Here is a 13,204-nt window from a genome sequence, read left to right as displayed (position 1 = left end):
GTCTTGGAAGGTTTTGCTTTTCTAAGAATTTTCCATTTCTTCTTGGTTGTCCATTTTGTTGGCGTATAGTTGCTTGTAGTAGTCTCTCATGATCCTTTGTATTTCTGTGGTGCCTGTTGTAACTTCTCCTTTATGATTTCCTTTTTTTCTTTCTTTTTTTTGTTTTGGCTGCTTTGGGTCTTTGTTGCTGCCTACTGGCTTTCTCTAGTTGTGACAAGCAGGGGCTACTCTTTGTTGTGGTGTGTGGGTTTCTCATTGTGGTGGCTTCTCTTGTTGCATAGTATGGGCTCTAGGAACACGGGCTTCAGTAGTTGCAGCATTTGGGCTCAGTAGTTGTGGCATGTGGGCCCTGGAGCATGCAGGCGTCAGTTGTTGTGGAGTGTGGGCTCAGTAGTTGTGGCTCATGGGCTCTAGGGTGCATGGGCTTCAGTAGTTGTGGCACACGGGCTCAGTAGTTGTGGCTCATGGGCTCTAGAGCACAGGCTTAGTAGTTGTGATGCATGGGCTTAGTTGCTCTGCGGCATGTGGGATCTTCCTGGATCAGGGATCAAACCCTTGTTCCCTGCATTGGCAGGTGGATTCTTAACCATGGTGCCACCAGGGAAATCCCTCCTTTTTCATTTCTAATTTTATTGAATTGAGCCCTCTCTTTTTTTTTTTTTTTCTTGATGAGTCTGGCTAAAGGTTTATCAATTTTATTTATCTTTTCAAAGAACGGGCTTTTAGGGCTTCCCTGGTGGTGCAGTGGTTGAGAGTCCGCCTGCCGATGCAGAGAACGAGGGTTCGTGCCCCGGTCCAGGAAGATCCCACATGCTGCGGAGCGGCTGGGCCCGTGAGCCATGGCCACTGAGCCTGCGCGTCCGGAGCCTGTGCTCCGCAACAGGAGAGGCCACAACAGTGAGAGGCCCACGTACCACAAAAAAAAAAAAAAAAAAAAAGGAACGGGCTTTTAGTTTCATTGATCTTTTGTATTGTTTTCTTTGTCTCTATTTCATTTATTTATGCTTTGATCTTTCTGATTTCTTTCCTTCTACTAACTTTGGGTTTTGTTTGTTCTTCTTTGTGTAGTTGCTTTAGGTGTAAGTTTAGGTTGTTTATTTTTAATTTTTCTTGTTTCCTGAGGTAAGATTGTATTGCTATAAACTTCCCTCTTAGGACTAGTTTTGCTGCATCCCATCCATTTTGGATTGATGTGCTTTCGTTGTCATTTGTCTCTAGGTATTTTTTGATTTCCTCTTTGATTTCTTCAGTGATACATTGGTTGTTCAGTAACATTGTTTAGCCTCCATGTGTTTGTATTTTTCACAGTTTTTTTCCTGTAATTGATATCTAGTCTCATAGTGTTATGGTCAAAAAAGAGCTTGATGTGATTTCAGTTATCTTAAATTTACCGAAGCTTGATTTGTGGCCCAAGATGTGATCTATCCTGGAGAATGTTCCATTTGTACTTGAGAAGAAAGTGTATACTGCTGATTTTGGATGGAATACTCTATAAATATCAGTTAAGTCCATCTGGTGTTATGTGTCATTTAAGGCCTGTTTCCTTATTGATCTTGTGTCTGGATGATCTGTCCATTGGTGTAAGTGTTAAAGTCCCTCACTTTAACACCTGTTGATTTCCCCTATTATGACTGTTAGCATTTGCCTTATGTATTGACATGCTCCTATGTTGGGTTCATATATATTTACAATTGTTATATCTTCTTCTTGGGTTGATCCCTTGATCATTATGTAGTGTCCTTCTTTGTGTCTTGTAATAGTCTTTATTTTATTTTTATTTTTATTTTATTTTATTTTTTTTTTGCGGTATGCGGGCCTCTCACTGTTGTGGCCTCCCCCGTTGCGGAGCACAGGCTCCGGACGCGCAGGCTCCGGACGCGCAGGCTCAGCGGCCATGGCTCACGGGCCCAGCCGCTCCGCGGCATATGGGATCCTCCCAGACCGGGGCACGAACCTGTATCCCCTGCATCGGCAGGCGGACTCTCAACCACTTGCGCCACCAGGGAGGCCCATAGTCTTTATTTTAAAGTCTGTTTTGTCTGATATGAGAATTGCTGCTCCAGCTTTCTTTTGATTTCCATTTGCATGGAATATCTTTTTCCATCCCCTCACTTTCAGTCTGTATGTGTCCCTAGGTCTGAAGTGGGTCTCTTGTAGACAGCATGTATATGGGGCTTGTTTTTGTATCCATTCAGCAAGCCTGTGTCTTTTGGTTGGAGCATTTAATCCATTAATGTTTAAGGTAATTATCGATATGTATGTTCCTATGACCATTTTCTTAATTGTTTTGGGTTTGTTATTGTAGGTCTTTTCCTTCTCTTGTGTTTCCTGCCTAGAGAAGTTCCTCTAGCATTTGTTGTAAAGCTGGTTTGGTGGTGCTGAATTCTCTTAGCTTTTGCTTGTCTGTAAAGCTTTTGATTTCTCCATCAAATCTGAATGAGAGCTTTGCTGGGTAGAGTCTTCTTGGTTGTAGTTTCTTCCCTTTCATCACTTTAAGTATATCGTACCACTCCCTTCTTGCTTGCAGAGTTTGTGCTGAAAAATCAGCTGATAACCTTATGGGAATTCCCTTGTATGTTATTTGTTGCTTTTCCCTTGTTTCTTTTAATATTTTCTCTTTGTCTTTAATTTTTGTCAGTTTTATTACTATGTATCTCTCTCTCTCTGTTTTTTTATTTTTTTTACCAGCACTAAGTCAAGTTCTTTACTTCCCAGAAGTGATGGCTAAAGGGAGGGGAGGGTGAGAAGAGGAAGACAGAAAGAATCAGAAAGAGGGAGGAGATGGGAAGAGAGGGGACAGTAGACCACTGTTCTGTGAAGTCTCAGGAGGCAAGTGCTCAAGGTAAAAAAGAGTCCTGGAAAATCATCCACAGCTGTGGGAAGAATCTCGGTTTCTTTCTGTGTATAAGTCCTTGGGGGAAAAAGGCTGCTGTGCTGCTGCTGCATTACATAGTTATATACATCGCAGAGAGTCCCAAGCCTTGGCCAGGCAGGGAGGGGGGATCATTTCATCAGGTGCTGAGTTTTATCATCATCTCTGCACTGGTGGGGCTTTGTAATTTTTCACCTCTGCCATGTACTTGGCCCATGCATCACCTTTACTTGTTAATACCTCATTCTCCATCTTCTTCTTGGCTGCTATTCCTGTCTTCAGGGCTAGTTTGTTCCCACCTCTGCACTTGCCCATGAAGCTGAGTGTGGGGCCTGGGCTGCCCTTCCTCTTCAGATCCCCAGGACCTGTGGTGGCGGCAGTGGCCGGCTGGTCGGGTCACTGTGAGCCTGGGGGTGGCTCCTCCTGCCACTGCTGCTGCTCCTCCTCCATCTTTCACTTGAACAGCTCCAGGAAGCTGCTGCTGTTGGTGAACAAGTTCACACCGTCCGACACTGGGCTCAAACCTCTGCCCAACACTTCATCATCCCCGCTCTCGGGTGACGTCCTGGGCCCTGACTCAGCCCATCGGCTCTCGCTGCCACCACTGCCTGCGGGGCCTGGTGCCTCCCGGCCTGGAGGCTCCACCCGTCTCCCTTGGGCAGCTATTTTGTCGCCAGGTGCCGTGCAAAGGACTCTGGGGAGGCCACTCCGGCCCTGCGCTTGGAACCCGACTTGCCTCGTCCTGGGCAATGCATCTGATTACTTTGTGTCTTGGCATTTTCCTTCCTGGGTTTATGTTGCCTGGGATCCTGCGTTTCCTGGACTTGGACTGTTTTCTTTCCCATGTTATGGAAATTTTCAGCCATTATTTCTTCAAATATTCTCTTAGCCCCTTTCTCTCTCTCTTCTTCTGAGACCCCAATAATGGGAGTGTTGGTGCATTTAATGTTGTCCCAGAGGTCTCTTAGATTGTCTTCATTTCTTTTCTGTTTTTTTAAAAATTTATTTATTTATTTATTTGGCTGTGCTGGGTCTTAGCTGCTGCATGTGGGATCTTCATTGCTGTGTGCAAGGTCTTTTTAGTTGCTGCAAGCAGGATCTAGTTCCCTGACCAGGGATTGAACCCAGGCCCTCTGCATTGGGAGTGTGGAGTCAACCACTGGACCACGAGGGAAGTCCCTGTCTTCATTTCTTTTCATTCTTTTTTCTTTATTCTGTTCTGCAGCAGTGATTTCCACCATTCTGTCTTCCAGCTTACTTATCCATTCTTCTGCCTCATTTATTCTGCTATTGATTCCTTCTAGTGTATTTTTCATTTCAGTTATTGTATTATTCATCTCTGTTTGTTCACTAGATCTTCTAGCTCTTTTTTAAACATTTCTTGTATCTTCTTGGTTGGTACCTCCATTCTTTTCCCAAGATCTTGGATCATCTTTACTATCATTACTCTGAATTCTTTTTCGGGTAGATTGCAGCTGTTCCTCTGGGGTTTTATCTTTTTCCTTCACCTGGGACATATTCCTCTGCCATCTCATTTTGTCTAACTTTCTGTGATTGAGGTTTCTGTTCCACAGTCTGCAGGGTTGTAGTTCTTCTTGCTTCTGCTGTCTGACCCCTGGTGGATAAGGCTGGTCTAAGAGGCTTCTGCAGGCTTTCTGATGGGAGGGACTGGTTCCTGCCCACTGGTGGGTGGAACTGGGTCTTGTCTCTCAGGTGGGCAGGGCTGTTTCAAGGGGTGTGTTTAGTGGGCACCTGTGAGCTCGGGAAGTCTTTAGGCAGCCTGTCTGCTGATGGGTGGGGCTGTGTTCCTCCCCTGTTGGTTGGTTGGCCTGAGGCATCCCAGTAGGCTGTTGGGTGGGGCTAGGTCTTGGTGAGAAAATGACCACCTCCAGGAGGGCTCACGCCAATGCTTCCCAGAACTACTGCCAACCGGTGCCTTTGTGCCTGCAGTGAGTCATAACTGCCCCCCACCTCTGCAGGAGACCATCCAATACCAGCAGGTAGATCCAGCCTAGGCTCCTATGAGGTCCCTGCTTTTCCCCTGGGTCCTGGTGCACACAAGATCTTGTGTGCACCCTCCAAGAGTGGAGTTGCTGTTTTCCCCGTCATGTGGAATTCCTGCGATTAAACCCCTCTGGCCTTCAAAGCTAGATGCTCTGGGGGCTCCTCCTCCCAATGCCAGACCCCCAGGCTGGGGAGCCTGATGTGAGGCTCAGAACTTTCACTCCTTTGGGAGAACCTCTGCAATATAATTATTTTCCAGTTTGTGGATCGCCCACTCAGGAGGTGTGAGATTTGATTTTATCGCAGTTATGCCTCCCTTACTGTCTTGTTGTGGCTTCTTCTTTGTCTTTTGATGTAGGATATCTTTTTTGGTAGGTTCCAGTGGTTTTTTTGTCGATGGTTGTTCAGCAGTTAGTTGTGATTTTGGTGTTTTCATGAGAGGAGGTGTGCTCACGTCCTTCTCTGACACCATTATTTTTATTTTTATTTTTTTAGCGTCTTTAATGGAGTATAATTGCTTTACAGTGTTGTGTTAGTTTCTGCTTTATAACAAAGTGAATCAGCTATATGCATATGCATATCCCCATATCCCCTCCAACTTGCATCTCCCTCCACCCTCCTTATCCCACCGCCCTAGGTGGTTGCAAAGCACTGAGCTGATCTCCCTGTGCCATGCAGCTGCTTCCCACTAGCTATCTGTTTTACATTTGGTAGTGTATATATGTCAATGCTACTCTTTCACTTCATCCCAGCTTACCCTTCCCCCTCCCTGTGTCCTCAAGTCCATTCTCTGTCTGTGTCTTTATTCCTGTCTTGACCCTAGGTTCATCAGAACCATTTTTTTAAAAAAATTCCATATATATGTGTTAGCATATGGTATTTGTTTTTCTTTTTCTGACTTACTTCACTCTGTATGACAGACTCTAGGTCCATCCACCTCACTACAGATAACTCAGTTTCGTTTCTTTTTATGGCTGAGTAATATTCCATTGTATATATGTGCCACATCGTCTTTATCCATTCATCTGTTGATGGACACTTAGGTTGCTTCCATGTCCTGGCTATTGTAAATAGTGCTGCAATGAACATTGGTACATGACTCTTTGTTATTTATTTATTTATCTATCTATCTATCTATCTTTATTGGAGTATAATTGCTTTACAGTGGTTTATTAGTTTCTGCTTTGTAACAAAGTGAATCAGTTATACATATATCCCCATATCTCTTCCCTCTTGCGTCTCCCTCCCTCCCACCCTCCCTATCCCACCCCTCTAGGTGGTCACAAAGCACTGAGCTGATCTCCCTGTGCTATGCGGCTGCTTCCTACTAGCTATTAGTTTTACATTTGGTAGTGTATATATAAGTCCATGCCACTCTCTCTCTCACTTTGTCCCAGCTTACCCTTCCCCCTCCCCATGTCCTCAGGTCCATTCTCTAGTAGGTCTGCGTCTTTATTCCTGTCTTGCCCCTAGGTTCTTCATGACCTTTTTTTTTTTTTTTTTTCAGATTCCATATGTATGTGTTAGCCTACGGTATTTGTTTTTCTCTTTCTGACTTACTTCACTCTGTATGACAGACTCTAGGTCCATCCACCTCATTACAAATAGCTCAATTTCGTTTCTTTTATGGCTGAGTAATATTCCATTGTATATATGTGCCGCATCTTCTTTATCCATTCATCTGTTGATGGACACTTAGGTTGCTTCCATGTCCTGGCTATTGTAAATAGTGCTGCAATGAACATTATGGTACATGTCTCTTTTTGAATTATGGTTTTCTCAGGGTATATGCCCAGGAATGGGATTGCTGGGTCGTATGGTAGTTCTATTTTTAGTTTTTTAAGGAACCTCCATACTGTTCTCCATAGTGGCTGTACCAATTCACATTCCCACCAACAGTGCAAGAGGGTTCCATTTTCTCCACACCATCTCCAGCATTTATTGTTTGTAGATTTTTTGATGATGGCCATTCTGACCAGTGACACCATTATTTTTAATAGGTTTTGTGCCTAACAATTTAAAGACCTCTGGCCACATGTACTTGGAGAACAAGAGTTTCCTGAATCTTGGTCTTTTGCTTATTCTCTTATTTCTTTGTTTCTCCCCAGGGGCAGCCTTTAAGTAGTCAAAATAAACTAGGTGAAGGCATCTCGGGGTCTGGGGGTATCAGTGTCAATCAGCACCTTTTCCTGCTCTTCTCTTGGTGTTAGTGTTGGTGGTATTTTTAGGCTGACTAGTAAACTTCAGGCTTAATATTTTTTTAACGAAAAAATTTGTTGTGGAAATATAGAAGTATATAACAAACACTAATAAACCACCCCCCAACTCCTGGCTTAAAAAAGATCTATTTTTTTAAAACCAAGATATAGGAACCATCTTTTTCTGCCTTCACCGCCCAGGATTTTGTTACTAAAACGGGATTCTTGTTCCCAAGGAGTTTATATGAGAATTAAATGAGGGCATATAAACAAAGCATGGCACATGGCAGGTTCTCAAAAATTGTAGCTATTAGTGTGAACACTTCCATAATTATTGCTATTCTGACTAGCCCCCAATAGAGCCTGTTTACAGAAACTGGGAAAGGTCAGAGCTGTGGGAAGGTAAGGGGTAACTTAGCATTTGGTGATGGGGTGGGAGAGGCAGTTTCAGAAGAGAAATTAAGTGAAGCCCTTGGGGTTTCTGATGCTGACGTCTTGGAGCCCTTGTTTCGTTCGTCTGTGGAGGGGAGGCAGGCAGCCGTGTGGTCTGCATCGTGAACCCCACCATGGAAGGACTCATACCTTCAGTGAGTCAGAGAGGCTCTGGTTCCTGCATGTGGCAGCAGCCTGGCTTCCCCCCAAGTGAGAGTGGACCCAGGCACGTGCTGTGCCTCAGAAAAGTCTGGAAAGCACGTAGGCTGTTCTCTCAGAATGTTTCGTTTGTCACAGGAGATGCTTGTTCAGTTCTCGAGTCAAGATGTAAGAAGCTCTTGAGCAATATCAGTAACATATTAATGGGCCCTGTCTCTCGTCATATTCTTTTTGGGAAGAGCAACAGTGAAGCTCTCAAGGCCCCACCGAATCCACTCTTTTTAAAAGATGTCTTTCCTGAGACCCCCAGGCCATACCCATCTCTGTGATGTCTGAAAGTCAGTCAGTTTACTGCTGCTTTAAAAATTTTCCCCCTAGATTTTTCTGTCTCCTGGTTTGGGTTTTAGTTCTTAGGATTGGGAGCTTCTAAAAGGCTGCTTGACCTTCTGTTGTTTTTATTTGAGCTGAACCCCTCCTGTGGGAGAGAGGGCCTTCTGAGCATTCTTTCCAATATTCGATCCCAGGAGTAGTTTTTGTCTTTTTACAGAAATCATCCTGTCCTACGAGCTTTATTGTGAAAGGCTACTTCAGATCTTTTTGGAACTAGGTAGGATTTAAGTCATAAGGAGAGACATTCACGTACTATTTTCTTCTAAGGTTGATAGACATTATTTCGTCAAATCCAAGATTTCATCCATCGTAAGAAGCACCACTATTTTATGTACCACTAAGAAAGAATACTGCCAACTAAACCATGTCATTTGAAAAACATCCTGATTTCAGAGATGTGAAAAACATGTGTGTTTTAAAATTGACAAGATGTGATGTATTGATACAAAACTGTGTTGGCTGGACTGAGTCAGGGATTAGAGTTCAGGCGAGCAGGTGTTTATTCCACCAGGGCTTTCACATCATGTCTGACGCCCATCACTGAGCTGCTTGTCTCTATACCCGCTTTGCTGCCCGACTCCCTCGGAGGTGCCGGTTGCTGCAGCATTAAGTCCAGTTATCTCAGCCAGAAATCTGAGCACCAGACGGGGCTCATTCCCTCCTTTCCCTCCATACCTAGTCTCTCGCTAGTTGATTCTGCCTCTTGAATATCTGTCCTGCCTGTTCCCAGTGCCCCAGCCTCACAACCAGTGCCCTGGTGCAGGTTTCCACCGTCTCTCACCTGGATGTCCCAGGAGTCTCCCGGCTGGTCCCTCTGCACTCACTTGATTCTCTGCACGGCAGCCCATCGGGTGGTGTCCCTGCCTGGCATGTGCCCTTCTGTGCTCTTCACTGCCCTGGGATGACATCCACGCCCTCCTCCCCTCACACACTCCAGGCCAGTCGCCTGAACGTATTTCAATCCCGGGCGTCGACGCCCCAGGCTCTCTCACCTCCTAGCCCTGTCTGAAGGCTCCGTCACTCCCATCCGCACAGGCACACAGGGTCCACACGCAGACTCCGTCCCTCTGCTTCACCTGCCCAGCAACTCAGATGTGCTGTCGTTTCCTTCAGCAGCCATGTCACGCCACGGTTTCCCTACGGGGGCACCAACCCCGTTGTGGGGTAATGCTTGTCATAACTGCCCGATTCCGTGTCTGTGTCCCTCCTGGAACATCCTCTTTTGCTCACCTTTGCACCCACATGGCGCCTGCAGTACAGTCAGCACCATTGGGTTGGAAGAATACTTGGTTCATCTTCATTTTGCATCTGAGATGCAGAGGATAATTAATTTGCCTGGACTCGAGATGGAAGCCCAGGTCCACAAAACACGTGATTTTTCCATCCAGCTGTGATGCACAGAGCTTGAAAGGCAAAACCTGGCCCACAGGCTCCCGTGTGAGCTCAACTCCCTGCATCAGCCTCATTCGCATTTATCGTCTCTCAGACCTGCTGCATCTGCAGGTGGCAGTGAATTAGTTACTCCATCTGAAAGGCTGAAAGGCTGTAATGGCTTAGTCCTTTTTCTCCTTTCTCTCCCTGGTTTTGAGTGAGTGAGATAAGGGATTGAATAGACGGCGGTGTGCACAGACGTGAGGGTGACCCCGTCACTTTGCTAATAATATGTGGTTAGCGTTGTGCCCTGATTTTGATTTTTTTCAGGCAGTTTACAGTCCTGAAGTCACAGCCCTGTGACACAGAGCAGGGTTTTCCTCACCATGTGGAAGTGGAGCCCCAGGGCAGAGCAGCTCAAGTTTCTAGAGACTTCCTGGCCCTGGCTCTGGCTCCAGGTCGATCATCTCTGGTGGGTGTGTGGGAAGTTCCTTTTATGGTTGAAACGGAGACTTTGTTGGCGGGAAGGAGCCAGCCGGTGGTGGCTGCTTGGGTTTCCAAGAGGATCCGCTGCTAGTCTCTGGGGAGCTTTCCCAGGAGGGTTGAGTAGAGAGGCTGCTTGTTCGTTCTCGAGCACACATGAAGCACCTTCTGTGTACAGGGCCCAGAGGAAGTCAAGGAGGGAGATGGAAGATGGAAAGACATAGGGCTTCGGGGTTGGATAGGCCCAGCTGCATTCTCCCTCTGGCCCTGGTCAGCTGTGTGCCTTTGGGTCACTGGCTTACGAGCTCTCTTTGCTTCTGTCCCTCTGTAAGATAAAGGTGACAGTAACTTCATGGACCAGTTAGAGTGTCTTTAGTTGCAAAGAAAATCTGTTATTACCTCACATAAGAAAACCTCCCCAGGTAGGGTGGGTCACCTTCACCTGAGGTTCCCGGTGGCTGGTTAATTCAGTGGCCCCGTGGAACCCCTTTGTGGTAGTCTCCATGCATTTCTTGTCCCAGCTGCCCAGTTCTCCTTTTGGTGCCCAAATGACTGCATTGCAGATGAAGCCAAGAGGCAGAAAAGTAGTCTGTTCCTTGTGCTTCTCTTTAAGAGAGAGAAAGAGCCTCCCAGGAACCCCCAGCAGACTTTTCCTCAAATCTCAATGGCCAGAATTGCCATGGATGGCCCATCCTCCCCAATCCCTGACCAGAACAGCAGAGTTACCAGGAAGGGCCAAGACTCATCTGTGGGTCTGGGCTACCCCTTCCACGCCCTTGTACCAGGCTCCCAAACCTGAACAAAATCGGGGGAGGCAGCTAGTGGTTCATCACACTCAGGGGGTGTCAGAGCCCTCCAGGCCCCCGGTTCTCAGTGCGGTGCCTGCAGAAACAAAACGGACGTGGTGGAAGTGCTCCCCCCTCCCCTGCCCACTCTGGGAGCGTACAGACTCTAACCGGGCAAGGACTGTCCCCCGGGGGGATAAGCAGGCAATGGAAGAAGCAGAGGCACGTGCTTCAGGGTTTGAGGAGGTGGTCACCGAAATTAAACTCTAGTCACGGCCTTGGTGGGGTGTTTTGCCAGGTCTCTAGACTAGAGGAGGCTGGCTATCAAAAGAGAAGCAGACTGGACTTCCCTGGTGGCGCAGTGGTTGAGAGTCCGCCTGCCGATGCAGGGGACGTGGGTTCGTGCCCCGGTCCGGGAGGATCCCACATGCCGCGGAGCGGCTGGGCCCGTGAGCCATGGCCGCTGGGCCTGTGCGTCCGGAGCCTGTGCTCCGCAACGGGAGAGGCCACAACAGTGAGAGACCTGTGTACTGCAAAAAAAAAAAAAAAAAAAAAAAGAGAGAGAGAAGCAGACTTTGCTGCTTAATGAAGTGTTAGAAGAGCAAAGCCAAGTTTACAAGCAACGTGCATGGACCTAACCTCCACAGCCTTTCTAATTTTTCCACTGTACAGCTGGTCTGCGAACACACTTCTCCTTTAGTGTTAGCCAATAAATCAAAACCCTTTAGGAGAAATACCGAAATTGCTAAAGCCTTAATCGTCAGTACATAGCTGCATTTCTGTGGGTTAGTAATTCTTGCTTAATACTTTTGCGGTATCAGGCCAGCCACCATCTTTGGGCTCTTTATAATGTCCCGATCTCTGTTCCTGGAGAGATGGTGGAACAGACCCCCTGCAGTCTTGCACGGTTTCTTCAGAGTGCGTTTGTACCCTAGCCTCTTGCCGTCAGTTTTTAGAGCAGTGTAGTGGAAAGATCACTGGTCTGAGAGTCAGAAGATGTGTGCCGTGGGATCCAGGCCAGTCTGTGACCTCTGAGGGCCGCAGTCTCCCTTTCTGAGCACAGACGCTGGATTAGATCCGGGTGATCAGGACCACGTCCCCGCCCAGGCCTGTGCAGATGTTGCGAGTCAGTCATGGCTTCCTCGCTGCTCACTGCCTCCTTGCCTAGACCCAGTCTTAGACTCCTTTCCCAGTAGCTAGGCAGCGATCATTGGTGGATCCATCAGAGGTGGTATTCAAGATGAAACTGGTTTTCTATCTCAGAACTAGTCGTCCCCTGGGGCCCTTGTAGTTTCATAATTTCTCCACGGAAGACAGGTTAAGAGCTGATTGCCCCTACTCCGTCAGGACGCACACTACTTTTTGAAGAGCCTTGTCAGAACTCCATGTGAAGCCCTATTCCTCTAGGACATGTTATGATCAAGGGCTATTACACAGGAGGGTCATGGCAACAGTGATCACCTTGGTCTTGCTCACTGAGAATCTCCAGCATTGAGCCCAGAACATAATATGACCCAGTTATCTGTGGAGTGAATGAGTTTGGGATGGGGGTCTGCTTGGAAAGCATGCCCTCCCCTTGTCTCTGTGGGAGGGGTCCTGGGGGCTGCATTATGTGTTGGGAAAGAAAACTGCGTCCCTCCTTTTGGATATTGTTAGAGTTTTAAAAGTCTTCTCTGGGTTTCTTCTGTCTGGTTTGCATTTGGCTTTCCAAGCCTTAGAAGTAAAGAGAATGGAAATTAAAGCTTCAGACTGGGAAGGAGGCAGCTTCATTAGGGCTGGGCCTGGGGAGCTTTCAGGTACCTTAGGAGAGGAGCCTCTGTTCCCGCTGGCGTCCCTGGCCCACAGCCTGGTCCCTGGCAGCCGTGCCGGGCGTGGAGCCACGCTTCCTAGTGCATCCCCACCTGTTGCCTCCGGCAGCTCCTGCCTGCTCTCCTCCCCCAGGAACTCCTGGCCTGTATCCGGGTAGCTGTTTTCTTAGCTGCTTGGAGGGTCTGCTCCCCCGCTGAAGGCTCCCCTGAAAACTGTGGCCATATCTCTGGCCAGCCTGGAGAGGGAACTTGATTTGGCCTCCCTGCCAATAGTGGAAGGAAAGAAACATTTTCACATGGGTACAGTGTGGGTCACTACAGGTAAGCCTCGTAGCCAGCCCTTACTTTACACATGTGCAGACTGAGGCTCAGAGATGAGAGGCAGTGACCCAGCGAGGAGGAGATGAAGCTGGGACCCACCTGCACGTTGACTGCAGATGTCTGTGTTGCACAGAGCTGTGGGCACGTGGGAGGCAGGTGATCTCATGGGAGAACGGGGTTGGGGGGAGCAGCAGTTCCGCTGGGTGAGGAAGGGGCGCTCTTCTCCCCCATTCAGTGTGTACTCCCCTGCCCTCGCCTCCAGATGTGTTCTTTTGGGTCCAGCCCTTTGGGAGCTGGCCGCAAAACCGCAGGATTGCTTCAGGCCCTACTCTGGTTCCGGGGGGCAGGCTGAGCCTTTGGTTAGTTCTTCTTCCTGATTGG

At 47.6% G+C, this 13,204-nt stretch overlaps 1 protein-coding gene and 1 pseudogene across 1 annotated transcript in view; one reads left to right on the top strand and one right to left on the bottom strand.

The window, feature by feature from the left end:
• Positions 1-13,204, top strand: part of GSDME (gasdermin E) — a 68,009-nt gene that overhangs the window by 30,740 nt on the left and 24,065 nt on the right.
• Positions 3,004-9,527, bottom strand: LOC132496410 (telomerase RNA component interacting RNase-like; annotated as a pseudogene).

The sequence above is a fragment of the Mesoplodon densirostris genome, chromosome 9 (genome assembly GCF_025265405.1).
Source record: "Mesoplodon densirostris isolate mMesDen1 chromosome 9, mMesDen1 primary haplotype, whole genome shotgun sequence".
In the NCBI taxonomy this organism is placed as follows: Eukaryota; Metazoa; Chordata; class Mammalia; order Artiodactyla; family Ziphiidae; genus Mesoplodon; species Mesoplodon densirostris.
This window is presented reverse-complemented; position numbering and strand designations above follow the sequence as displayed.